The sequence below is a fragment of the Psammomys obesus genome, unplaced genomic scaffold, assembly GCF_907164565.1.
Source record: "Psammomys obesus unplaced genomic scaffold, mPsaObe1.curated_primary_1811, whole genome shotgun sequence".
Taxonomy (NCBI): domain Eukaryota; kingdom Metazoa; phylum Chordata; class Mammalia; order Rodentia; family Muridae; genus Psammomys; species Psammomys obesus.
The window spans coordinates 3,946,857-3,952,468 of NW_026585686.1; positions in this window are offsets into that span (position 1 = coordinate 3,946,857).

The following is a 5,612-nucleotide window of genomic DNA, read 5'->3' on the forward strand; positions in this document are numbered from 1 at the left end:
GAAAATGTGGATGTTGGTTACACAGCACATAATTATAACTAATTTCATAAAAGGGTAAACTTGGTAGATTATTGAATTTTTAAAAATGGCGCATCCTCAGATTTTCTTTGATTTAAACTCTTAAAAGGATAATTTCCCCAAACCCTTGGAAAGATAGTACTCTGTGTTAATTGATGTTCAAATTGAAAAAACAATTGATCAAGAAAGCCATTCTCTATTTCAAGACACAAGATCATATTTAACAACTTTCGAGGAAATTCTTGTTTAAAAATTCAAGAACCAAGCAACACAGGAAATTGGGCTGAACAGAAGCTTTGAAATGAGACCAGCTCAGTTTTAAATTTTCACTTTGACACTAATACAAGGTTTAGCCAAGTGATTTGATCCTCTTAGCTTCAGTTTCCTCATTGATAATGTGAGAGTAATAATACCTGCCTCATGGGACTTGGGAAGAAAAAAATGAAAAGTATTTTATACAAATGGGAATTATGCATGCACACAAGTGTGTGTGTGTGTGTGTGTGTGTGCACCTGGTGCGTCTCTTGTTCTCCGACATCATCATCTGACTTAACTGTCAGCCCACGTTGGCTGCAAATAGTATCTCTGATGCTGTGCTTTTTTAGTAAACTTGCTTGGACTATGTCATGTGCTTACTCAAGACCTCCCGGTCCCAGCTATTGCTCTTGTCGTCTTCTCATCTTCTCTATTTTTCATCCCTGCTGCTCTACTCAACCCCTCCCCGTTTAGGACTCCTGCTCCTACTGTTTCAGCTCAAGTGGATGGAATACTACTCAAATGTGTATACATACACACACATATACATATATACGTACATGTAAGGATGTATATATGTATATATATGGACTTTAAATGTATAATATTAAACAAGGTCACAGGTCCTCAAAAAGGAATGAATCACATGTTCTATCTCATGTGGAATCTAGTCAGCAATATATGGTAACTAACTGTAAAGAAATGTACATGCAGGTACTGTATAGCATGAAGAAAAGTGAAGTACAAGGAAATGAAGAAGGACTGAATTCAGATGATTGAGTTAAGGATACAGAACTGGTTTTCTTCTGATTTAAATTCTTTTTGGTATTAGAAGAGTACATAAGCTATATTCAATATTTAAATGGGAAAGATTAATATGAAGCTTCATAGATTCCACTTTGAATGGCAGTTCTAACTGAGTATAAGTTCATTAGGTTGCACAGATTTGGTGTCTGGTTAATTCTGGTGTGTAGTGTTTTCATTTATTTTCAACTTTTTATAATATATATTATGCAGAGAAAAAGGGAGTGCATTCAGGGGAATATTTATGCTTTTTACAGTATCTGGCATACAGCAGGTGCACGTTAAACATGGGATAATGTCCTCTCCCTTACGCCTGTCCATATGACTGATGTCGTAAGAGCTCTGCTTGCTGTGATTTTTGTCCCTTTTCATCTTTCTGTAACTTGTCAGCATGCCTCATAGAGTAAGAGCTCAAAGCCCGTGCACACATTTGCTTTGTTTCTTGCCTTTTAAGTCTATGGCTTGGCTTTGAGCTCTCTAGAGCAGGGCGTGGAAACACTCCTGGGTACCTGCACCATGAAGAATGCCCTATGCTAGAGCTTGCCAAACGTCCCAATCCCTCCCGGCGGCTGTGCGTGCAGAAGCTCATCATCTGGCTCCTGCGGTTATATACAAAGAGTGCGGATTTGTTGAACTGTTAATGACTCCCAACCTTGCCTATTTCAGGTTAGCAGTTTCAAGACTACTTGCCTGTGAAGTTTCTTGAAAGTTTAATTTGGTTTTGTCAACTCAGTAAGAGAAACTGTGGAATATAATGAATTTTCAACATTTGGCCACTGCTTTGAACTCTACTGTTAAAACAGTGTGAAAGACCAAAGCCCTGAGAAATGGCCCATGCTGTCACCAACTCCTTTTATATTTTAGCCTCAGTTTCCTTGGTTGTAAAGCAGTCAGATTAAATGAGCTTCCCCCATCCCCACTCCAAAGGACACCTCAAACTGCAAAGAAGGCCAAGAAACCCAGGCTCTGTATTGCTCTTTCCCCATGCTCAGAATTCACAACTTTATCTTTCAGAGAAAAGATCTCCATTGATTGGAAGCAAATATGCTTTAGAACTACTGTTACTGAAGTATAGCTGTCACAGAGCCTGTGCCTGTAATTGCAAAAGAGGCTAGTAACATCTGGAGCTGTGCATGGTCCTGCAAGCCTTTAATCCCAGTACTCAGGAAGAAGGGAAGGTGGATCCCAGTGAGTTCAAGGCCAGCCCTGTTGAAATACCATTTTTCTTTGTGTGTGAATGAACTCTCCATACATAGTGCATGAATGCAGTTACTTACTAGAGAGGTGTTACAAGCTTGAATGGCTCAAGTAGTCAGGCAAATAATAAAATGAAGAAAACAGTTAGGGGTAGAGACTGTGCCAGGATGGGAGGTGGGGTGGGGGACCTTGCTGAAGACAGTAGCTTCTGTTCCATTCTGGCTCATAGTTGCTGTAAAGGAGTGAATGTCTCTGCTATATCTTCAATTTTTCTCACTTTACCCTTTGCCTCTCTCTACCACACCCCTCGACCCCTATCCCTGCAGCTGATAACTAGTATTTTAACTTTTAAAATTTCTTGCACTTTATATATTGGGCCATTAATTGAAACACATGAATATTCACACAGTCTCACTTGGGAAGCCAAACAAAAATGCTTGAAGCCATACAGTTTGAAATCTGTACACACACACACACACACACACACACACACACACACACACACGGGAGGAGGGGGAGACAGAGAAACTCACATTTCGTGAGTAAACTTTTTGTGCTAACCAAAGTATTTAGTTTTCACAGTTCTGTGAATTGCTGCTGCTACTACTACTTACACTTTGAAGATGGAAATTTGGGGCTAACTGATTTGTCAGTTAAGTAAAAGCTTCTACAGATAGTCAGACTTAACAATCTCATTGCTGGACATTTAACCGCTATATACAGTTGACTCCCTGGGCGCACACGGAATGTAAATCAATGAATGTGGGCTGCTGTATGGCAGAGATAGCTGTACGATACCAGCTCAGGGCCTACTGACATAATCTGTGCATATATGTGCTTGATGTGATGATGTGCCGAACACTATGTCCTTTCACACTTAATGATTTCTTTTTATGTAAAGCTCAGTGAGATCAGTGTCAAATTTTCAGAAATTTTAATCTTTCCCTTTGCTGCAGCAAACTAGACTTGTTAAGCTTCCGGTCTAGTGCCATCTGTGTCCAAGGGCAAATACCCCTTTTCCTTGCCATATGTAAGCCCCACCCATGGAAAGGCTCCAAGTCTTGAGTGATGATCACTTCCTCTGGGCAAGAGTATGAAGAATAAAGTAAGTCCAGCAGGAGCAGTAAATCCCCACAGGCACGGATAAGTACCTGAGGTCAGAGACTGCATCTTTCATAGTTTGTCTATACTGAACTCATTAACATGAAGAACCATCTTAGCAGCAGTGGTTGTTGCAGCAAAAATAATACAGAGAAGTTAGTCTTAGCACATGTTTTTGTACCAGCTTTCATGATGTCCATAATTTGGGGAGGTTTCTTTGAGAAAGTAATGGGAAGTTGTCTCATGTTTATCCTTTATTTCCACTTCTTTAGCCTACCCTCATAAAATGTGTTTTGACCTTCAAAACTCTTGTCTATAGGAATAAAACTATAAGATATTAGGAAGAAAAAATGAAAACACTGTGGGAAAAAAAATCTGTATTTTTCTATTTAGGTTGTCTCCCTAAGGGACTTTTAGAATATTTAACATTATAACCTTCTGTTTTTCCTTTCCTGAAAAAAAAAACAAACAAACTTTTTTTCACTGTATATATTTGGTGTACATTGTATTGTGTTACATAGGCAGATTTTTATACATGTATGTGGTATTCATTGAGCATATCCTCCACTGCTCTCCTCCCTCCTTTCCTCCTTATAGTTTATCCACTTGGTGTGTAATGGGGAGAAGCAAAGAGCCAGTGCCCCTGGCAGTATTCTTCTTGACAGTCCATACCCATCAAGTGAGTGGAAAGTACCCAAAACCCCGTTTTCAGAACTGTATCTCAGTCTCTGGCTCCTGAAGAAAACCAGTGTGGTTCCCATGTGGGACGGGAAGAGTGGTTTGCATTGGCACCAGCCTTGCGGGTGCTTTGGGGCTGGAGCGCACACAGCTGTGGGTTACAGATGCTTGCTCTTCAGTATTAATGTGGCCAGCATGTGAAACCATGGCACCCGCAATACTACACAAAGGTCCACGCCTCTGATAGTTTGAGAAATAACTCCCAGCTGAAGAAATGCTTCCTTGAAGGGCTAGAATACATTCCAGAACAGAAGGTCCTCTTTCAGAAATGTAGAATGAGCCATGGTGATGTTGGACTAGGCGCCAGGGACTGCATCATAGGTGTCTAAGGGCTTGAGAGCTTCAACCAGAAATCTGGGAGGAGGGGAAGAAATGAAATAAAAAGCTCCTTTAAACCTTTGGCTAACAACTTCTGAATTCCACAGTGCCTGTGTAGCACAGACCTTGAAAACAGTTAATTCATTGTATAGTTTCTTTGAGATAACAAGTGTAAAGAAAGCGTTAGTGGAAGCTATCTTCTGTCCTGAGGTAAGGTATGATAGACATGTTTCTACCAATTTTTATTTCCCTGAGCTGTCCCTGAGTATGGAAGAATCGGAGGCCTGTATATGCAAAACAAAAGAAATGGGTATGGGTTGGGTAATACTTAAAGTTCAAAAACAGAAATTATGTTCAGGACATAGGGATTTCTTCTTTCTTACTCAGGAGGTCTGTGCTTCCTTCTAATAGTATACTTGAGAGAGGATCTTCCCTCCCCCATTATTAGTGAGAAAGTTTTCATCCAGGTACAATTTCCAATGAAATAGCTGCATGCAAGTATCCAGAAGTTAGTTTATTGACTCTTATTGTGCTCCTGAGTATCTAATAAATAATGTATTAGCCTGATGGATATGTGGCTATACCTAACTATGGGGCATAAAATATGCACTGTTTCTCTAATACACTGTAGGGAGACCTGTTTATAAAGTATTTAGTATTGGTTTTATAATGCACTGTTGACAACAGGAGACCACGAAGCTCAAAGATCAATCTCATTTTGGCCCACAGTATTAATGCTCTGTTACAAAGCTGTATGACAGGTCACTTAGACAGTGGTCCTTCCAGAAAGGACTCTTGGAAAGGCTGGTTGTCGTGGCTGCCAGTGCAGCAGATAATGTCTTTGTCCATGTCCCTGAGGTGCTTCATTGGTGGCTGTTGATACTCGCCAGGTCATGGAAGTCATCATTTCCTTGGTCTCTAAAGGGATTCTGGGCTAAACCCGCTGAGTTTGCTAATGCACCCTCACTGATGGGTGGAGAGTTGATATGACTTTGGAACACATGGTCCTAGAGGTAGGAGTTAGATGTAGGGATGCAGAGAGCCTCACCCCCTCAGCTTTGCCTCAGGTTGGCTAATGATTCTTCGACATCTCCTCCTTCACTCAAATCACATACATGATAGAACTTAAAATGTTTCAATTTTTTGTTTGCTTGGGGGAATTTATTTAGCCAGGAGTAAAT